Here is a 22,234-nt window from a genome sequence, read left to right as displayed (position 1 = left end):
TTATAATCATTAACCAGTCCTTTACTATTAAACTTAAATGGCCAATTGAGACAAACAGTTCTGAGACCGTTCTTCCACCACTGATTAAGACTGGGGTGGCAGGTGTTGGGGATAATATTCATTTAGCCTTCTGAGCTTTCTGGGCAGACTTAGTGACTTTGCCAGCTCCAGCTGCCTTCTTGTCCACTGCTTCGATGACACCCACAGCAACTGTCTGTCTCATGTCACGAACAGCAAAACGGCCCAGAGGAGGAGAGTCAGAGAAGCTCTCAACACACATGGCCTTGCCAGGAACCATATCAACGATGGCAGCATCACCAGATTGCAAAAACTTTGGGCCATCTTCCAGCTTTTTCCCAGAACGACGATCAATCTTCTCCTTCAGCTCAGCAAATTTGCAAGCAATATGGGCTGTGTGACAATCCAGAGCAGGAGCATATCCAGCACTGATTTGGCCTGGATGGTTCAGCATAATCACCTGAGCTGTGAAGCCAGCTGCTTCCATTGGTGGGTCATTTTTGCTGTCACCAGCCACATTGCCACGACGAACATCTTCGACAGACACGTTCTTGACATTGAAGCCCACATTGTCCCCAGGAAGAGCTTCACTCAAAGCTTCATGGTGCATTTCAACAGACTTTACTTCAGTTGTAACATTGACTGGAGCAAAGGTGACCACCATGCCGGGTTTGAGAACACCAGTCTCCACTCGACCCACAGGGACAGTACCAATACCACCAATTTTATACACATCCTGGAGGGGCAGACACAGACGCTTGTCAGTTGGACGAGTTGGTGGCAGGATGCAATCCAGAGCTCCAAGCAGTGTGGTTCCACTGGCGTTGCCATCTTTACGGGTGACTTTCCATCCCTTGAACCAAGGCATGTTAGCACTTGGCTCCAGCATGTTGTCGCCATTCCAACCAGAAATTGGCACGAATGCTACTGTGTCAGGGTTGTAGCCAATTTTCTTACTGTAGGTGCTGACTTCTTTAATAATTTCCTCATATCTCTTCTGGCTGTAGGGTGGCTCAGTGGAATGCATTTTGTTAACACCGACAAATAGCTGTTTCATACCCAGTGTGTAAGCCAGAAGGGCATGCTCACGGGTCTGCCCATTCTTGGAGATGCCTGCTGCAAATTCACCAACACCAGCAGCAACAGTCAGGACAGCACAGTCAGCCTGAGATGTGCCTGTAATCTTATGTTTTTGATAAAGTCTCTGTGTCCTGGGGCATCGATGATGGTCACATAGTACTTGCTGGTCTCAAATTTCCACAGGGAGATATCAATGGTGATACCACGCTCACGTTCAGCTTTAAGTTTATCCAAGACCCAGGCATACTTGAAGGAGCCCTTGCCCATCTCAGCGGCCTCCTTCTCAAATTTTTCAATGGTTCTTTTGTCAATCCCACCACATTTATAGATCAGATGACCGGTAGTGGTAGACTTGCCGGAATCTACGTGTCCAATGACCACAATGTTGATGTGAGTCTTTTCCTTTCCCGTTTTGGCTTTGATTTAGTACTGGTGGTTTTCGCGACACCTGTGTTCTGGCGGCAAACCCGCTGCGAAAAAAAAAAAAAGCAAGAAAGAGTTTTACCAGCAGTAATACATTCACAGGCTCAAAACTGGAAATAGTAACTATCATTTCCTTTCATCTTTTCTTCCTATTTCCTGAAGTATGAAACAGTCTGTTATTACTCTATATAGTGATCCTCAAAATTCCCTTGTCACTGATACTTATGGGGCTGAAGAGTCATAGTGATGTTACATTTAATGCTACCATTTTCCAAGGGACTTAAATCTCTATTTGCAGCATCTGAAATATTCTTTTTCAAAGCAAATTCATTATCTCCTTAAAACTTTGATTTCCTGTTTTATAAAACTATGCACAGAATAACTTTATTTGCCACGATACCAGCTTCAAGTTACCATGAAAATTCAACAAAAATATTGTAGAAAATAAATCAGAGATTAGTTTTGAACATTTAAATAATGGATGAGTGTTATATAATCCTCCTGCTAGGCTCAGCTGATGAAAGGGATCACAGTTAATGAAGCTAAATCACAGATTTCAATCCATAAAAGCAGCCTAAGTGAGGGCTGCTTGAAGGTCAGATATACTACAGCCTTCCTGCTTTGTTTGTGGTGGTTGTTGTTCTGTGGACAGCTGTGTTAGGAAATAGGTCAAAAGAATGTGTTGTATGACTAATGTCATTCCCATTTAAAATGTGAGGACTAGGTTGCTGGTCACAAGACGTTAGAGCTATGTTCTTCCTTCCTGTGTAAGTTACGAAACTTCACAGGATGTCCAAGAGTCTTAAATGGTCTTTAGTGGCCCTGTTCAATATGACAGTTCTAGGCTCGTCACTGTCATAGGCATACAAGGAAATCTGATTTAAATAGTATATAACACAAAGAGACTCAGCAGAGCACATGTTTCTACATTCTCAATGTTGTATTCTTTCTTGTAACCTCAAAGAGAGGGCGGTGGTAAAAATGCTATGCTGCAATATCTCACACAGTTAACGAAAATGGATTGTGGTTTGGCTTTTAGGAAACTAAGTTTTGCTTCAAAAACAGAAGGAGAGAGGAGGTGTTTATGGCTGGAATGCATGAGAGTGATTTTAGAAAAAGCAAAAGCGAACACTGCCTGGGTTAGAACCTGGATCTTTGCAGCTTTCATGCATCACCCTCCATTTTACAGGGATCTGTGCTTGTAGATCACAGGGCCATTGTGCCGTTTCTTTGGTGGCCAGACAAGGGGTGACCTGCATTTAACGTACAGTTAGACAGATACATAGACAAGTGCAAGTGAAAAGAAGTGAGGGTAATAACATAGAAAAGTGGAGAATGAGATCAAGAAACACTCAAATTCTAATATATGAAAAAAGGAACACGAATGGTGACATTCTAAGAAGATCTGCCAATGACGGGCGTGGAGAGTTTGGCAGTACGACCTGATGACATTTAGAACACAAGGACAGGCTTGGCCTGAGGCTGTCTTTTAAAAACGCATCAGCGTTCTGCAGAGGGAGCTACTTACGCTGAGGCCGACTGTGAGGGCTTCATGGACGCTGACCCACAGTCGCCGGCGTTACGGGGCAACTTGGGGGAGGCTGGAAGGGATGAGTCCATGAGTTCTTCAATGTCCGAATGCGAGGAAGGAGGCTTGGTGGACTTCTTCCCAAAGGCTTGTTTGAATGAGCTTCCCAGCTGAGAAAAGGACAGAAATTACCTGTCCCATCTATTTGCACTTGGTGGATTTTGCTTTGGGGCGTTAGTTTGCAGGTGCCATCCTAGCCACTGCCTGGGGTCAGTATGTTTCAGCGGAGTATTAACAGTGGCAGCACAGTATCTCTAAAAAAATGATACCGTGTTTTGTGTTTTTGTTTTATTCTTGTATTAATCCAGTGCAGCACACATACAAATAGGGAGGCTTTTAAATAGTGCAGGGTGAAGGGCATGGCTGTCAGTGCACTCATTTAAACTTAGTACCTTGAAGGGATTTTATTTCCAATGCTTCTCTCTTCAAGGCAATTTGTTTTAAATGGCCACTTTAGCACTACAATCAAGTCATGTCCTGCTGATAGTATCAACTTAAAAAGCAAAATTAAATCAAATTCACCTAACACTTCATTAACTGTGGTTTTCTATTCAAAATCTCAGAGAAGGAAAACTCTGACTCCAAAAAACCTCCGCTGCCTTGCGGCATACCTCTTCTGGGGAAAGGCTAAGGGAGTAAACCCCGACAGAAAATCCGGAGCCGGAGTCCCTAAGGCGGTTTGACGTTGTAGTCAACACCGGCAACTCCTGCGGCGCACCTGAAGCCAAGCTGTATCGACTCCGTCTTTCCCTTGGATCCTTCAGCTGCGAAGAGAGGGGGGGTCTGCTGCATGGGCAACAGCAGACCCTCCATATCACCCTGCCCAGGCTCTGTAGCTTCAGCTCCACTGGAGAGGACACTCCAGCGTCATCGCAAGATGTCAATTCAACACGGGAGGAGACAGATGCCGTGTCACTCCCGTGTCGGACTGCACAGCCATTCTCGGCGGTGCAGATAGACACTTAAGAAGCTACACCATCGTCTCTCGAGACGGACGGCTGCCGACGAGTCTATTCAAAATCTCAATCCCCGTATGATTCAAAAAGCAGACTTAGTAACCCCTACAGCTTTGTTCAGAAAATGGTTTTACTTCTTTTTAAAATTTGAGATTAAAATGAAAAGACACAAAGAAAAGACATACAAGGTAATCTTCTTTTAAAAAGGTATGAAAGCCTACTTCCAAAATAAATAGCATTCATGCCAAGGTAGGGTGTTTTCTATAGATGCATGCCAAATTGTCCACGGTTTATATTCACCTCACTTCCTCTAGAGTTCACCTTGCAGAAACATGAAAGAGTGCAATTACAAATCAAGGGAATGAAGGCTGGTCAGTATTTTAAAATATTACCTGCATAAACATTTTTTTAAATAAAAAAGATATTTCTTTCATTTTTTAGAGAAGGCACTCCAGTAAAATCTTCTGATAGTTATGCTTTGGATTTTATTAGCAGTTGTATTTACTTAAAATCTACCTTTGTTTCACAGTATTAAAGGAAATTCTTCATTGTTTTTAAACATTTTTGCATCTTCCTTTCAGTTTTTTAGCAATTGCATATCATCATAAATAATATTTCTAGCAAAGTATAGTTCTGTTAAAGTGTATTTCTATAGTCTTGATATATTCTCTTAGTAAAGAAAAATAAAGCAGACATTAATGTAGTTGATTTCTTTTGAGGTGAAGCTTTATTCACACAATAAGCCCTGTTGATGTCAGGGGTGGGGTGAGTCGAGGTCTCTTTTTTCCCTTTTACCAACTCCATTTCTTTTTTTCCTCTATCATCATCATAGTCATCACTATCACCTCCTCACCCATCATCAACAACATGTCATCATCTTCACCAGCATTATCAACATCACCATCATCATCATTAGGTGATTCATATGTTAGAATCCTAACCCCCAGTACCTCAAAATGGGACCTTATTTGGAGATGGGGTCTATACACAGGTGATCAAGTCAAAGTGAAGTCATTAGGGTATGCGCTGATCCAGTCTGACTGGTGACCTTATAAAAGGGGGAACTTTGGACACAGACACACACAAAGAAAGACAATGTGAAGAGAGAGAAAAGAGCCATCTACAAGCCAAAGAGAGAGGCCTAGAACAGGTAGGCTCTCCTTCATTGCCTTCAGGAGTCAAATCTGCCCATACCTGGATTTCCTACTTGTATTCTCCAGAACTGAGACAATACATTTCTGTTGTTTAATCCCCACAATTTGTGGTAGTTTGTTATAGCAGATCTAGCAAACTGATACACAGAAAAAATGTCAGGCCTAAGAATGGCCTAGAACAGAGGCAGAAAACTATAGCCATAAACCAAATCTAAACTGTAGATCCTCTAAGTTAGGAAATTTTTTTTACATTTTTACATAGTTGAAAAAAATTGTGGCAATTCTTTCTCTCCTTATCTAAGCATGTTCATAATTTTTTGATTTTGTCTCTTACCCTGAGAAGCCTAAAACTTTTACTGACTGACCCTTTCTGGAAAAAGCTTGCTTATCCTTGGCCTAGATAAGAAACTAGATTTCTCAGGGTGATCATTTTGTTAAGGTATATGAATGTCTAATCGTTATGCAGTACGCCTGAAACTAATATAATATTGCATGCCAACTAAATTGAAAACTTGAAAAATAAAATTTAAAAAAGTTCCAATGTCACCATTTCATATATTGGATGTTCAACTAACTTCATTGAGCTTTTATAGTTTTATTTGTATAATAAGATTTTTAAACAACTTTCCTGATTTCATAAAATTAGTATCAAGAAGTAAATAAAAATGTGAAAAGAAATTAAGAAACGTGGAAAGGTCTATCCATATATAATTGTAGTTTTTACCAGAAATATTAATATAAATTATATATACTACACCAAGTTTTAGAAGACTATAGCTTTACTCTATGAGTTTTCTACACCCAGAGATGAGTTCTTTGTTGTTTTAGATTCAATCAAAACATACTTCAGGCAGAATTTCTGAAGTACATTTCCAATGGCTACCCTAGTATTATACTACGCTATTTAAATTTCTGGTTCGAGTGTCTTGGTCAAATACATTTTAAAAGATCACCAGCTAGAGTCAAATCAACATATTGCAAATCTTAAACTTACACAAAGCTATATGTCAATTATGCATGCATCTTAATTTTAAAACAAGAAGCAAATGGCAATATTTGAAATGGTATGGTTTTGAAAGACAGTGACACATAGTACATCCTCTTCCACAATACCCTCAATTGTTAACACTTCATCTACTTGTTTCTTCTTCTCTCCTCCCTTTTTTTTTTCCCAAAAAAGCTCTTCAGAAAATAAACTTAAAGATTCAATTGAGTACCAACAGCATATCAAGCTCTGTGCAAGATGCTAAGAATATAAAGTCAAATAAGACATACACCAAAAAAGTAGTTTCAATACAACATGGAGCGCACAGTATAATACAAGGATGCACATGATGAAATGGAATTTCAGGACAATAGATGTGTATTTTGTGACAAGAACTGCTCTTGAAACTGGGGGTACAGAATTAAATAGAATATAGTCCCTATCCTTGAATATATCATAGGCTTCTGGGAGAAAGACACATAAAAAGAGTCTTCAAAATACTATGTTAAATTATAACACTGAAGTTCACCTAGTGCACAGAGAATGGACACAGTCTATTAAGGTTTTGAGAAAAGTTCACAGAGTATACAACACCTGAAATGATAATTATGAAGGAAGACCGAAGAGGTATTCCAGGTTGAGTATGGGATTCCAGGTCCAAGCAAAGGCATGAAATATCAGATTTGATGGGGAGAGGGGACAATAGTTTCAAAGCATCAACTGTAAAGTCAGGCAAGGCAAGAGACGAGATCAAGCTGGGAGCCAGAAGCCAGTATGCCAAGGTCTGGAATAGAAGAAGGGGGCAAGTAGGAAAAGGGTGCATAAATAATTGTAGAGAGTATGTGCACTTAGATGTAAGTAAGAACTTAGGCAATTAGATCCTTCTTTGGCCATGGCAAATGGTTCAAGAATGTGCATTCAGTAACCCATCCAATCCTGTGACTCTTAGGAACTTTGCAGAAGCTTGCTACTCCTGCACTGGACTTGAACCTTGAATTATGTAGGATTGAGTGAGTTGCAGTAATGAGAGAAGTATCAAGCTATGCATGCAAAATACTGCAGCCAAGCCAAGACATAAAGGGGACATAATACTGTTACATGTAGCCACACCTGAATCAGAGTGTGGCAGAGGGAGATGCTCCGTCTCTCTGACTCCAACCTGTTCAAGCCTGATTTGTTCCCGTGGCCTTCAGGCTTATAGCTTCTGCTTAACCTTGCAAATAGACACACTAATCATTACAGAAATTCTGCTCTCAGTTTGAGAAGATAAAGTATGTACAAAAAATAATGACTGTTTATAAAATATTTGCAGGAACCTCATAACTAAACTCATCAACTATCATAATTTTCCTCAGACCCCTGCTGGTGCACAGACATCTGCAGAAGTCAATCACCTCTTGCCGCACCGATTTCTCCTTCCCATGACATAAAAGAAACCTGAACTCTCTACTTTGGGGAGATGGATTTGAGGATTAGGTCTCCCATCTTCTTGCTTGGTGCCTTCATGATCAAGAAACCTTTCCTTACTCCAAACTCTTATGTTTTGAGTTTTGACCTTTGAAAGCTTTGGGCACACAGATTTTGGACCTATAAAACAATTTCTATCTATGGACTTCTCAATGAAAGCCTTTTTTCTAAATCCACTTTAATATGATTTTCTGTCATTTACAAACAACAGAGGCCTAATAGTCTAACTACTTCATTCATTTTAATAAGAATAAAAATGAGCCTAAGAGAGTTATATAGCCATCCAGAGTCACACAAACAGCCATTGTTTAGTTGGTATCAGATCCCAGGAATCCAAACTCCAAAACTCTTTTTAATTATGCTAAATTCTCCCTGATAATACTATATTTCTTCCCAAATGTATTTAAGTACATGGAAGACATATGGGGAAAATAGGGTAAGTAATGGTCCCCATTAGATGGACTCACACCTGATCACCATGGTTCTAGAATCTAAATGGGGGAAAAGTTGGTAATCTCCATGTTCATTATGAAAACTTCTAATTACTCTGTTGTCAGTCCACTGTTGTACCCTGTTCGCATACAGATTCCATTTCTTTTTCTCTCCCCAGAGAATAACCTCCAGTCTTTTGTTAAGATAGAAAAGAGGGAAATGCCCAGTTATTCATGGGTTGGGTTGGGGAATCTTGGGGTCTGACTGCTTTTTAAAAACTGTTTTCTTGGCCCTGGCTGCTGTGGCTCAGTGGATTGAGCATCGGCCTGTGATCCAAGTGTCGCTGGTTCGATTCCCAGTCAGGGCACATGACTAGGTTGCACGTCAGGTCCCCAGTTGGGGCCGCGGATGAGAGGCAACCACACAGTGATGTTTCTTTCCCTCTCTTTCTCCTTTCCCCTCTCTCTACAAATAAGTAAATAAATAAATAAATAAACAAACAAAAAAAATAAAAACTGTTTTCTTAAAAATCCAATTACTCCTATTTTTACTTCACATTCATCCCTGCATCTCAAGGTAACTGACCCTAAAATCCCCTAGCCTCTGGGGATCTCTGTGGCGTGACTGCACTTCTTCTTCACGTCACCCACAGAGCGCTCAGTGCTTTCCGGGGACTGCTAAGTTACCTTTCTATCTGTCTCACCTGGCGTTTTCCTGCTATTGTTGCCTTCTGTACTCACACCACTGTGGTTTTGCACATTAAAAACAAACAACCTCTTCAGTAATACATTGGGAAAGCTTCAGTAGCACTCAAGCTGGTATGATATATGAAAATTAAAACAGTTCTGCTATTAGTATAGGCCTGGAGTACCAAGCACCCATTTAGTGATTAGAGGAAGATAATTCATGAAGATATTCTTTAAAATAGGAAAACAATGGAAGGAAGAATAGGAGAAGGTTGGAAAGGACAAAAATGCAAGGAAAGGAAGGAATGCAAGAAAATTACTATATTACTTTTTCAGTGAGAGAGCTGAACAAGTCTGTTCTGGCAGTGAGTAGTAATATGCTTCGATGTGTACAGGTCTAAAAGTCCAGGAGTCAAGAGAAAACACTCTTGCTTTACATCCAAGATATGAATGATGAAACAGATTCTCAAAGGCATAACAGAACTTGGCTCCTCCACTTTTTCCTGAAGGAGTTGGCTCTCTCCTCTCATCAATACTCCTTTTGTGGCATCTACGAGTATTTCAGAAAGTATCTATCATTCCCTTGGAAAAATAATTGAAAATTTGTATATCAAGGACTTTTTTGTTTATCCCCCCACCCCCCCCCCACCACCACCACCATCACAATTTCAAAGCGGAGCAGTTTTGGTTAATTAGGAGTAGGTTAGCTTTTTGTTGAAATGTCACTTCCTTGCATTATTAAACTCAGATGTATCTCAAGGTCATTGCTTGGCTTTTTAAATTTAAATTATAATTTAATAAAAGCACTAAAAATGGATGTGTTTCTTGTAACATCATGTTGTTATCTAAGATTTTAACAAAAATTTCGTAAAGTGACAGAAAAATTATAAGCACTTTTAGGCAGATGATGGTCGGGTTTATATATTGCTATATTTTTATAAAAAACATGTGGTCTTGGATTTGGGATACTGGTGACAATAGGATGGTGATGTTTTATCTATAGAAGAGATCCTGGTACTCTAGAAAAAAGGCTCAATAGTTCACACTTTCTTCATTTCTCAAATCTGATGAAAATGCCACAGATTAGGCAGAAAGCCAGTCTGTAAACTAGAACCTGGCACATATGCCAAGTTGGAAAGAGAGTCAATGTTTTGCTACATTGTCTTTTTCCTGAGAAGTTGTGTCAACTTTTCTTCTTAATAAGCTTGCTAAATCAAAGCGTGATTGCTAGAAAAGCTCAGCTAGGCCTTAGTAACCTGTAATACCACTGTCCTGGTTTCAAAGGCCATTGAATTATTTGTCTAAAAAAAGAAAAGAAAAACTGTTAATGATTTTATCCTCTTAAATCAACAATTTCCATATTTAATAGGTGGTGAACAAGGACCTATACACTGGTTATACTGCATAGAACACTGAGGTGCAGGACATCATGAAGATAAAATACACTCAATTAGCTCTTTCTCCTTCTCTAGAAAGAGAAAATAATTCTAAATTGACATTTTAGCACATGCAGCCTGCTGCTGTGATGCTGCATTGTTCTTTATACATACAGTAACTCTCACGTAAAGTTATGTTTGAAAACATTGTTAGTAATCCATCCTAAAAGCAACCTTACGTGATGCTGCACGATGATATCCAGAGATTCCATACAAAACCAAACCAGTTCTCAATGACCTGTGATGCTGAGGATGAGGGATGTGAGTGTTTAAGGGTCTTCATAACAAGACACGGGTAGACTTGGGAAGATACTTAAGCCAATCCAAGGATTTGAAATTCTCTTTAATGATTATTTCAGTTTTATCCACTGCTGTAAATTAGTTTAAAAAAAGCAAAAATGTTATACTGATTCATGGCTGAACTGTCAAAAGTTTTCTTGGCTCATTTGTGAGTAATCAAAAAATTTTTCATGGAGGTAAAGTTACTTCAACAATTAATTATCCTGAAACGTGTGTAAGATTCAACATCCCATTTTGTAAGAATTAGGACTAAGTTTGGTGTAGTTGCATACATTTTGTCTGACTATTTTCAGGTGCTTTTTGCCTTCTTGAAGATGAAAATATGCCAATGACTCTCAATTGCAGCAATTAGAAAACCCAATTACCTGCTTCCAAGCTGGAGTGAGGCCTAGGGTGATAAGCAAGGACGCTGGCCCAAAAAGGAAATGGGCCTCAAGCTAAACAGAAGGCTGCCCCGTGGAGGCCACACCCAGGCAACTCTCAACAGAGGCGTGAGGTGGGTCTTCCTTAATTTCCCTCTGTTGCCATGTGACTGAAAAGATGGTTGAAATCTGGGAGTGAGAAGAGAACCAGAGATAATATGTCTCATTTAAGCAACTGCAGTATAAGAATGCCTCACGTTCAAATAACCCTCTGATTCTATTTGTGTTCTCTGTGCATTTTATCTTCATCTTTGAATTACTTAGAAAAAAGGGGAAAAAATACATTTATCTATTACAGAAAACAACACATAACTCCTTTTACTTTAATATAATACCCTTTGGCAAAAAATAATAATTATATGAACTCTAAGCACATTAAAATTGTAAGCAAAGTTACATTTCACAAATAGAAAAGCAGATTCACTGGGATAAGGTAACACCAAATTTCAGTAGCATACCTAGATTTGATTAACTGGATATTTCAACCAAAAATTAATTCCTGAGGGAGACACTTAGCTGTCTTAGGCACAATATTTGGGGTTCTGCAGCAGGGTTGTATGTATGATGAAATATTGTCTGACAGGCTGTTAGGAAATTTAGGAAGTTATATCTTAACCAAAGAGTTTTACCAGATTTTTATACTAGCTGAAAAAAGCCATTCTTATTCTACATGAAAATTTTCCAGCTCTCGTTCTGTACAAATAACTAAGAAATAGAAGTGTTTATTATCTTCATCTGCTTTACAATTTTCCAGAACTCCTCTTTAACAAAATGACTCCTTATGTTCATCATACTATATGTGAGATGGATATAGAAATTTTACCAGATATTTTCTTTGTATCTCCACAATGGCAGTAACCAGAAAACATGAACTTTGGCCTCTCCTCATCTGTATAACTGGCAAATAATGGAAACCAATATGCCACATCCCTTCCAAGCATTGAGTGTACTTGTAGAGGTGAAACAAACTCAGAGAGACTCAGAACTAGTTGTAAACTATTAGACCTTGTGGTTAACTAAATATTAAAATTATAAAAATTACAGAAAATTTAGAAAACTCTGCTTCGTTTTTTTCAAAGACATGGCAGGAAATGATTTCTAACACTATCAGAAATGTGTTCTTTATTCTAAATTAGGTTTTAATTTTTTTAAACTCTCTTAAATATTGTTTATAATTTGAGGAAACATACTTTAAAAGAATATTTCTTTGCAATAGGACTTCTAAAATGATATTTAATACAACAGAAATAGCATCTCTGGTTGCTAACTCTTTTCACAACATAGCAGTATTCTTCACTGTACACTTTAAATGTTTTAGCTTTAAATAATACAGAAAAGGTTATATTTTTATTCAAATATACAAGAAAGCAAACACATGTCTTACTTGCAATAGATAGCATGAATATATTGACAATATATTTTAAAATAAATTTATTTTTCTATTACTATCACATATGACTAGAATGATGTTCATATACCCTGCTACCTCAGTTTGTTAGAGTCAATATAAAAGTAGCTTTCAAGAACTCTCTTGAAATAACAGAGAAGTTGAAAGAAAACTTGTTTTCTTCAAGTTGGAAGGATTAAATTTCTGCTTTTACAAAATGGCCACACTTAATGAAGGAGTTTCAAGAAAGTTTACCAAAATATTATGAAAAAATATAATCATTCCTAGAGGAATTATTAAAGACACCAATCTATACCTTCTTATCCGAAAAAACAATGATAATCATATCATTCAATTATGTAAAAGATTAAGAAGTTTGCCCTTGTGAAAACACTGAAACTAACTCCTGATAAAAGCTTTAGAGAGACAGGAACTTTATGTCTCTATTATGTCCAAATCATGTAAAAACATGATTTCATCTTATTTGTTACTTCTATATAAAAGTGCATTTTCTGTTACCGAGAGGTTTTTTTCATACACGATTCAAATAAAAATTACTTCTTCCTAAAGCCATAGAAGGGCTCTTTAAAGGGAAAGAACTAGACACTCATTAATTTTGCCTCTGGTTATTCCTAGCCTTTTAACCAAAAACTATTAAAATTAACCCCAAGACACAATCATCTTTCTTTTACATTTTTTTATAGAAGTACCCCTTAGTTTCAGCAGACTACTGTCCAGGAGTCTAGAATCCTTTTAGAAAAATTTCAGAATTTTAATATATTATATATATATACATATATTCCCACATATGTATAGTTCCTTAAATCTTAGTTGAAAAATAATTTATTCATTTAGACTGCCACATACTTAATCTCTGTTTAAACAGCTTTGGTGAATTTCTATGGATAATAAATTCAGCTAGAAAGTAATACAAAACATCTTCAACTTTAGACACAGATCTATTTATGACATGCAAATCATTAATTTTTTTCTCAATCACAGGTGGATTAGATATTTAGTTTTAAAAAGCATTATTTGTTTAGCAAAATGTTTGCAAGGCCCACACCAACATTACTGAATGGCAGAGAGTCTAACTTTGGTCTTGTTTTATTGTAACATTGGACAAAAGTTGCTCCATTATGTAATCAAACTACTTTCCCACCCCCAAATGATTTAATCACTACTGTTAGGAAAAGAAATATTATGTTTTAATTTGGAATTAATGATATCTCTTTCTGGCTGTTCCACAAACTGGAACTCATAAGAACTACCAGTATTACAGGCTCATAGAAATGTCCATTCTTAAATGTGCACTCTTGAAAATCAGATGGCTCTAAAATCCTGTTTGGATAATTCACCCTAAACTCATTTAATATACTGACCTAAAAAGAGATGAGTTGATATTATGTCCATGGTGTCATCAGGCTAATGGGAAGTTTAAATTACATCTCTAACACATTCTGCATCTATTAATCTCCAGTTCATTTTGCAAATGTAATTAAGACAAGCTACTATATACTGTTAGCACCATCTCATATGCATATCTTATCATATAGACACCATGTTATCCATTTTCATATTTCTTGATTAGAGCTATCTGATAAGTTGACCTGAGAGAATAACAAATATTCTTCATTATGAAATGAAATTCAAAACTAGTCTCGAACAATTCTTCATTGGATAGTATTTTCTGGAATTCGTATTTTAGGATATCTCCTGTATATTAGTAATATTTTTGATAAATGTATCTTAAAATCTAATTATCACATTTGCTCTGAAATGGTAATAAGATTTTAAAAATATTATTTAAAACAGAGAAAAGATGGAGATTGTATGAAATTGTTATAGCAGAACATTTTGTGGCATGATAAGTAATAATTTAAAGTCTCTCCTCAATCCACTCACTACATATTGGAATTAGTTCTGACTTCCAGTATCTATAAAGACTTAATTTTTCCGAAGTGTGTTAAAAACTAAATACTCAGATACATCCCTTTGACATGTTATTGCTATAATTAATATTTGTAAAGAGTCATAAAAATAAATGTCACAAACCCAGAAACCTAAACTTGTACCTTTCCTAAAGTGGAGAAGTAAGCAAACAAAATCTTCTTTCGCTCACATAGAAAAGTTTCTTTTTTATACCTCTCTTCATGTCTAAACTTTTTAATTCAGTCGTATATGAGGCAACGAAGTGATTGTCCTTTCGTCCTTGTAACCAAAAGGTGGCACCTCTAATAATTAGTTAGCTTGCAACAGAAATACTACATTAAAAAGGAAAAAGAGGCATTTGTCAAAGCCCTAGAAAGAATATTGTTTTTGTGACTCTAGGAAATTCTACTTAGAAGAGATAAGCATCTCAAATGAAAAATTGTTTAGAAAATAATATTCATTACATTGACGGCAAGTGAAGTAAGTTGGTGTATAAACTTATATACTAAGATAGGTGGTGAAAATAAACACCTTCTCAGATGCACAGATTAGTGTGGAAGGTCAGGCAGAGTTGAGAAAGAAGTTTCCTTTTTCTTATCCCAAGTGGAAGTGTAGGAAAAAAATGTAAGACTTGACATTTCCCCTGATAAATCAAAGGAAAGGATTTATCTGGACACTAGCATCTGCTGCCTTCTCTGCACTCATGTAGGACCCACTTGGAAAACTTTCCTATTACATTCAACTAGGCATTTCTACCTCCTCTCATCTGACAGAAATCACTTAGCTGTCTCTGATCCATGACAGGAAAGGAAAGCTTATATCATTGATGATGGAATTAGAAGCTGCCACCAACGTCCGTTCAACAAGTCACCCTTTAATTGACCTATTATGCAGGCAGTCAAGGCACACAGTTATTTTGATATTTTTTTTCTTGAGACTAAAACATTTCCCTTTTAAAATTTTTTAAATTGAGGCTATCTTCCTACCATTACTTTCTAAACTTTGTTCCAGTACAAGAGGATTCTTGGCCAACTGAGCTTCCATATGCCTTTTAACTGGAACACTGAAATTTTATAAACATCATGTTTACATCTATTAAATATTCTTATTATAAGGAAATAAGGCATGCATGAATTTGATATTCAGACAATAAAATGCAAACAGATAGTAGAAAGGTAGAATGAAATGGCAGTTCATACAGAAATGTAGCTTTAACAGAAAACTTAAATGGTTGCTTGATTTCAAAACGGGTTAATATTCGAAAAAGTGAAAATCAGCATTTATGCAAAATTAACTAGATTAGCTTTCTCAAAGCAGGAACCCAAGCCTCCAGATCATTTACGAGTGTTAGAAACTACATTTTTTGCCCCCCCCCAATATAAAGGCCATACCAGAGAATCTCAGGAAAGTAATAATCTGTTTTTAATTATCTTTTTTTAACCAAGAAACACCTCAAAGTTCAGGCATTACTACTGATGGGTAAATACCAGCTAGCCCTACCGGACAGATAGTAACAGGAAAAGTCAGATAGTTAGCACTTAAAAACAACAGCAATTAAGCAGCTGAATGTGCATTGGATCACTGCTCTATTTTGTTCCATTGGAACGAATCAAGTGAGAGACACAGCCTCCTGCAAAGGGGAGGCCGAGTCAAACTTGATGCTTCCTCCCTCTGACTGCCAGGGCTGGAGGACTGGTCTACTCGTTTTATTCAGTTTAATTGCTTCGTGTACTTGAATTTTCACAAAGACTGTATTCTATCTTGCCCCCTCTGCCCCTGCAAAAAGAAATCTCTCTCCTACCTTCACTACCCACTTCTTTCCTCTGAGAACAGGCAGTCCTCTCCAGGAGGAGAAAGAAACCCTGTGCGTGCTTAGGATGGCAGGAGGGTGAAGATGAAAAAGAGACTGAGAGAGGGGCGGTGGAGGTGAGAGATTGAGATTGGGATGGGGGATGGAGGAGAGAGAATGAGATAAGGAAAGAGGGAGCAAGAAGATAGGGGATGCCCAACACCAACTCCACGCTCTAAGTCACGGGCGCTGTGCGAAGTGCTTTGCTAGGAGATACACATGTGGTCTCATGGTATTTCTCACAAGAGGACCCCAGGGCTCCCTCCCTAGGTCGCACTGTCCACCATCAACACCCAAAGGTACCAAGAACAAAATCTTGGAGGGGGGGGGTTCAAGCAAATAGGCACGACCAAGGTGGCCGCACAGCCAGTCCCACTGCCCTACCTGCAGGGAAGATCAGAAGGTGGTGCCGGTTTCCGTCTGGAGTGCTCTCCCTGTGTGGACCCATTCGAAGGCTCAAACGTCCTCTCGCTGCCTCTGTTCTTGGAGGGGCAGCCTGCAACACAAAATGGGTGTGTGGGTGTCGGCGTGTGGGAGGTTTTGCAGGGCCACCAGCTGGTCCCAGCTGGCCGCCCCCACCCTACACACACCCCTTCTGGGAGCTGAGCCCCCTTCTCGGCTAAGCACCACCCTGGGGGCCTTGCCGGGCTGCAGCCTCAAGTTGCCACTAAGTACTGCTGGCTGCGGCCGCTGCAGGAGAAGGATGTGGAAAGACACGGGGGGGGGGGGGGGTAGTAGTCGGTCTAGAGCATCCCCAACACTGCAGCTTCTCCAGGAATCCCTCCAGTGAGGAGGCGGCCGCCCATCATCTCCCAGCCCCAGCCACCTGATTGGTTCCACCTCGGGTACGCTGTGCCAGGGAGCCAATCCGGGCGCACTAGTAATAGGTGGATCCGCTCAGCCAACATCGCCCATCCCAGTTCTGTTAGTGTTTCTCCATCCCCTTAGCGGACGGGGACCTGAAGAGACGGGTTGAGGAGGGTTGGGGGAGGGGCTACCTAGGAGGGGGACAGATCCCAAGGAGACGCAATCAAGGGCATCCCATAAGCCCTTTGGGTACGCGCAGGGATGCCCGCAACCTGTTCAGCAAGCCCTCTGCACGGGAGGAGACAACATAATACAAAGCTATTTTTTTTTTCTTTACTTTCAATCAAAACCTGCCCTGAAACTGAGCATGCCCAGACTGCAACAGCGCCCTAGGAGTTCTGAGGTGTGTGGGTTTTCAGACTGTGTTTCTGAAAAGGTGAGATTAGGGAAGAAGAGGCAGAAGTTTGTCTTTGGCCGTTTGACCCAACGTTGTTGTGAAAGCAGAGCAGGGCGGGATGTGAAAGGATTCCATACGAGTGTCCACAAATAAAGCCACAGGGAGTTGGCCCTCTGGGCTACTGGAGGTTAATAACATCATTCTGTCGGGGTTCGGGGCTGGGGGCGAGGGTAAATGAACCTGAGCCTTGCTAGATGCCTGGAGACTTTTCGTGAAGGGTGCTGTGGACCAGAGATGCAGAGGGGACTGCGTCCCATAGGTGGTGCCGGAGAGCACGACTCCTCCGAGCAGCGGAGGCTGCCAGGCAGCAGGGAGTTCGCTGGGAGTTTGCACTGCAGTGACCAATAAGTTTGTAGACGTGGGTCAAACGCCACGTTGTTCGGGATGCAGTTTCTGACAGCCTCCCCTTCTCCTCTCCCCCGACCTCAGCCCCTGCTCCATCTCCAAGCACTTGCCAGCACAGTGACAACTAAGCGTGGGGTCCCTCCTCCTTCCCCTCTTTCCCCGGAACAATTCTGCTGGGAAGAAGCTTTTCCCTTGTGAGAGCGGTGCTGACCTGATTGTCTCTAAGCTCTAGGGCAATTTATAGCTTGCTAATAGGGAGAGGTACCAAACTGCGGGTGGGTGCAGGGACAGCAAGCTAGGCAGGGTGGAGCAGAACCTCGCTTCCGGAGAAGCAAGTCCATTCTCTGCTTCACAGGTGAAAGGTTGTCAAAATGCAAAGAAGTACAGTATTTCCCTTGATGCTGGAAATCAAGACTTCTGATTTGAGGTATGTTTACATGCCTCTCGGTCCAGGTCTTTAATGATCCCAGTAGAGAGCTGAACTCTCTGGTGCCCACAGTCTCTGACTGCTCAGGCCTCAGGATCCTGTGACTTACAAAGAATCTTGCTGAGTACTCCATCTTCCCTGATATTGATAAGGAAGTCAAACAAGACTAAGCACAAATGGTGTTTAACCTTGATTGCTTTCTGAACAGTGCATCCGTTCCTTAGCCTTAAAAGGATAACTGATTGGATTTCTGTTTTTCTGTCTATGAATGCTATATAGACTTGTTTGTCAGGAAGTGTTCTCTTCAGTTGACCTTTTGAACTTCCTCTGTTGTAAATTTCAAGTACACTATTATCATTCCCAGGATGTGCCTGTGAGCTCATTCCTGGACCCTCCCTATTAATTAGCATATCTGCAAAATCCAATAAAAGGAAGGTGCTTGCACTACTCAGTGCTGATCCTGCCTGAGCCAGCCGCAGCCCTCAGACCCTCTTTCATTCTATCTGCTGGAATTACTTCCGCGCCCTCCAACCCAAAGTACTACAACATTCCCTTTCTCACTCACTGGCCTTGATTAAAGGCCTTTGAACCTCTGATTTATTTTGCTTAGAAATCCCAGCAGTTTGTGTAAACTTGGCCAATAGCTACAAATGAGAACTCTCTTAATTGGGTTCTTTATTTTATTGAGATTATCATGGCATCTCAGGTAAGAAAATAAATAGCTATCATAATTCCCCAAACCCATCCATTTTGAACTGGAGTTTCATTAACACTGGTTTGCATAGGTAACTGTGGCAAGAATTCAATTACCAGTAACACATTTCTTCAAGTTTTAGTTAAATCTCTATGTAATGTTTAAGATTAAGATCCTATTCTAAGTATAAGGGAAAAGACAACAACCTTAACTATAAATTAATCCTTTTAATGACAAATAATTGTGTATTCACCAAAACTGTAGCTTTATGTACATATTTCTTTCATTTCCTAAAATATTCCTCAAACTTTATTTTATAATAGTTTCATAGTTGAAGAAAGGAGATAATAGATGTTAGCTTAAAATTAGTTTTAAGTATTCGATGAAGAAAAAGGAAGAGAGGAGGTGAGGGAAGAGAATCAATTACTTCTCTAATATTGTCTTCCAATAAATGTTTTTGTGTGAGAGGAATATAATATCCACCTAATAGACATCTTTATTCTAAATATACTTCTAGAACACTAGAAGTACTAAATTCCAATACTTAAAAACTGCACGTTTTTAATAGCTACATCCAGTGGCTGCATGTAGAAAAAAGTAAACTTATTCTGGAAGAAATAAGTAGAATATGAATCCAGATTAGTTATCTTTGTTCCAGACTGTGATCCTATTGTTAATCGTTCAGCTAATTTCTTTTCCTGTCTACCTCACCTCCTACCAAACAAGCATTCTCTCTTCATGGTCAGAATCCTAGACAACATGAATGGTGTACATGTTCATATCCCAAAGTTACTTGAGAGAGACGTCTGGCTAACATAAGAAATGGGTTTAACATTTCAGTTCATGAATATTAAGACTCTACGTATATACTGGATGTAGATATACTCTAGGTTTTGCAGGAATAAGACTGTTATTTTCTCTCCTATGTTGTGTGCTCCTCAGGTTCGAGGAATGGGCTGAATGTCTCCACCTAGTCCTACTGGGTTGATATATCACACTTTCAGGTTTTAGACAGTGTATATTACCTTGGTAGCAGACTCAACTGGATTAAAAGAAAGATCAGGTCAATTGTCCTTTTTCTCCCTTTATCTCATTTCCCAAACACTTTTAATCTAGCATCTCTATGTCTCATGCTACAAAGATTTAACTCATTCCTTGGTTGTGTGGTACCTTTAAAAGATGACTTGGCACCCATTGTCCTTTATAAGATTCTAAAGAGTCTTAAGCCTGAGAGGGGGGCATTGTTATTTTTCATTGTTATAAAAAGTTAATTTTTTTAAAAAGATTAATATGGGAATGGGTGAAGCCAGAGAATTTGTATGTACGACTAACGGGCATGAACTTGGGGGTTGGGATTGCTAGGGAAGGAGGGGCGTGCTGGGCAGAGGGGAGCAAAAGGGAAAAAATTGGAACTATTCTAACAATATAATCAGTAAAATATACTTTAAAAAAGATGACTTGGTATTTCAGAACTATTTTCATCTTTTTTTGTTTAATGTTTTGCTTCATTTTGTTTTTTGCTTCAAAAAACACATTTGTTATTTTTTCAGTCACATTTTTTTGCTCTGATTGAGACCACATTATCATAATTTCCTTTATTCCTTTCCCAATGGATTTATCTATTTACAATTTTAATGTTCCCTGTGCCATCTATTTTAGGCTACATGATCACAACAGAAACTAAATAGGATTGGGACACTGAGGAGTAAAGTGTGTCTTATGGCAAGAATGGGAATTAGAGACTTCGGAAACAAGAAATTCATTAAGTGCAAATTTAGCCATAATTTTCTGTGCACCACAGAAAGAATACATGAGCGAGATACCAAGAAAATTCTCTATCTTGGTGTAAAAGCGTGCATATTCTGGTTGAGCAATGTTAGTAAAGAGTGCCATTTAATCAGGACTCTCATACTTCATTAAACTTTACATCTTTAATAACCTCTCTACTTGCCTGGTAATATCTCTTCATAATTAGCCTTGACATGGTAGTGGAAAAATAAAAACAACAATGAAATTTTCTAAAATTTGCTTACTGTTTGTATAGATTCATGTCTTTTTAAAAATGTATTTATTGTTTTTCTATTACAGTTGTTCCATTTTTCCCACATTGCTCTCCCCACAGCCCACCCTTTCTCCCATGTCAGTTCCCACCCTGTTGTCCATGTACATGGGTCATTTATACTAGTTTTTTTACTTTACCCTTCCCCGACTTACCCCCCCTTCACTCTCTCTCCCCCGGCCCCAGCCCCCCTGGTCATTGTTAGTCTACTCCTTGTTGACATGCCTCTGTTTTAATTTTTCTCATTTGTTTGTGTTGTTCATTAGTTTCCTGTGTTAGGTGATAGCATAAGCTATTTTTCTTTCGTTGCCTGGCTTATTTCACTAAGCATAATTCTCTCTAGTTCCATCCATGTTGTCGCAAATGGCAGGAGTTCCTTCTTTCTTTCTGCTGAAAAACATTCCATTGTGAAAATGTACCAGTTTTTTTTTAGGTATATTTTATTGATTATGTTGTAACAGTTATCCCAATTTTTTTCCCTTTGCTCCCCTCTGCCCAGTATCCTCCTTCCCTCCAGCAATCCTACCCCCCCCTAAGTTCATGGCCATGGGTCATGCATATATGTTTATTGGCTTCACCCGTTCCTATATTATTCTTAACACCCCCCTGTCTATTTTGTACCAACCAGTTATGCTTCTTAGTCCCTGCACCATTTCCCCATTTCTCTCCCTCCCCACTCCCAGCTGATAACATTCCAAATGATCCCAATACCTATGATTCTGTTCCAATTCTGATTTGCTTAGTTGGATTTTGTTTTTATTTTTTAGATTCAGGTGTTGATAGTTGTGAGTTTGTTGTCATTTTAGTGTTCATAGTTTTGATCTTCATTTTCTTAAGTCACTTTGACTTTTCCTATAATAATGGCTTGGTGATGATGAGCTCCTTTAGCTTCACCTTGTCTGGGAAGCACTTCATCTCCCCTTGCATTTCAAATGATAGCTTTACTGGACAGGGTAATCCTGGTTGCAGGTTGCCTTTCAACACATCGAATACTGCTTACTAGTCCCTTCCTACCTGCAAAGTGTATTCTGAGAAATCAGCTGATAGTCCTATAGACAGCCCCCTGTAGGCAACTCTCCACCTCTCTCTTGCTGCCCCCAGGACTCTGTCTTTACCGTTCACCTTAGGCATCTCAGTCGTGATGTGTCCCGGTGTGGTCCCCTCTGCGTCCAGCTCGCCTGGTACCCTCTGTACTTCCCGAACCTGTATGTCCATCTCCTTCGCAAAATTTGGGAAGTTTTCCTCATTTTTTAAAAATTCTTGCTTCTTCATTAGGCACCGGTTGACAGTTTTTTCTTCCTTATGTTCCAAATCATTGATTCGAACCCTA

The 22,234-nt window shown here is 39.2% G+C and overlaps 1 long non-coding RNA gene and 1 pseudogene across 2 annotated transcripts in view; both read right to left on the bottom strand.

Moving 5' to 3' along the window:
• Positions 1 to 22,234, bottom strand: part of LOC150012226 (uncharacterized) — a 138,471-nt gene that overhangs the window by 92,463 nt on the left and 23,774 nt on the right. The window lies entirely within an intron of this gene.
• Positions 90 to 22,119, bottom strand: LOC150012227 (elongation factor 1-alpha 1-like; annotated as a pseudogene). The gene is made up of 6 exons (XR_016510842.1): positions 22,020 to 22,119; positions 17,457 to 17,711; positions 16,500 to 16,611; positions 10,995 to 11,076; positions 3,050 to 3,219; positions 90 to 1,522 (listed from the first exon to the last, which is right to left on the bottom strand). The product of XR_016510842.1 is annotated as an elongation factor 1-alpha 1-like (transcript).

The sequence above is a fragment of the Furipterus horrens genome, unplaced genomic scaffold, assembly GCF_987537825.1.
Source record: "Furipterus horrens unplaced genomic scaffold, mFurHor1.1.pri manual_scaffold_4, whole genome shotgun sequence".
NCBI classification, from domain to species: domain Eukaryota; kingdom Metazoa; phylum Chordata; class Mammalia; order Chiroptera; family Furipteridae; genus Furipterus; species Furipterus horrens.
This window is presented reverse-complemented; position numbering and strand designations above follow the sequence as displayed.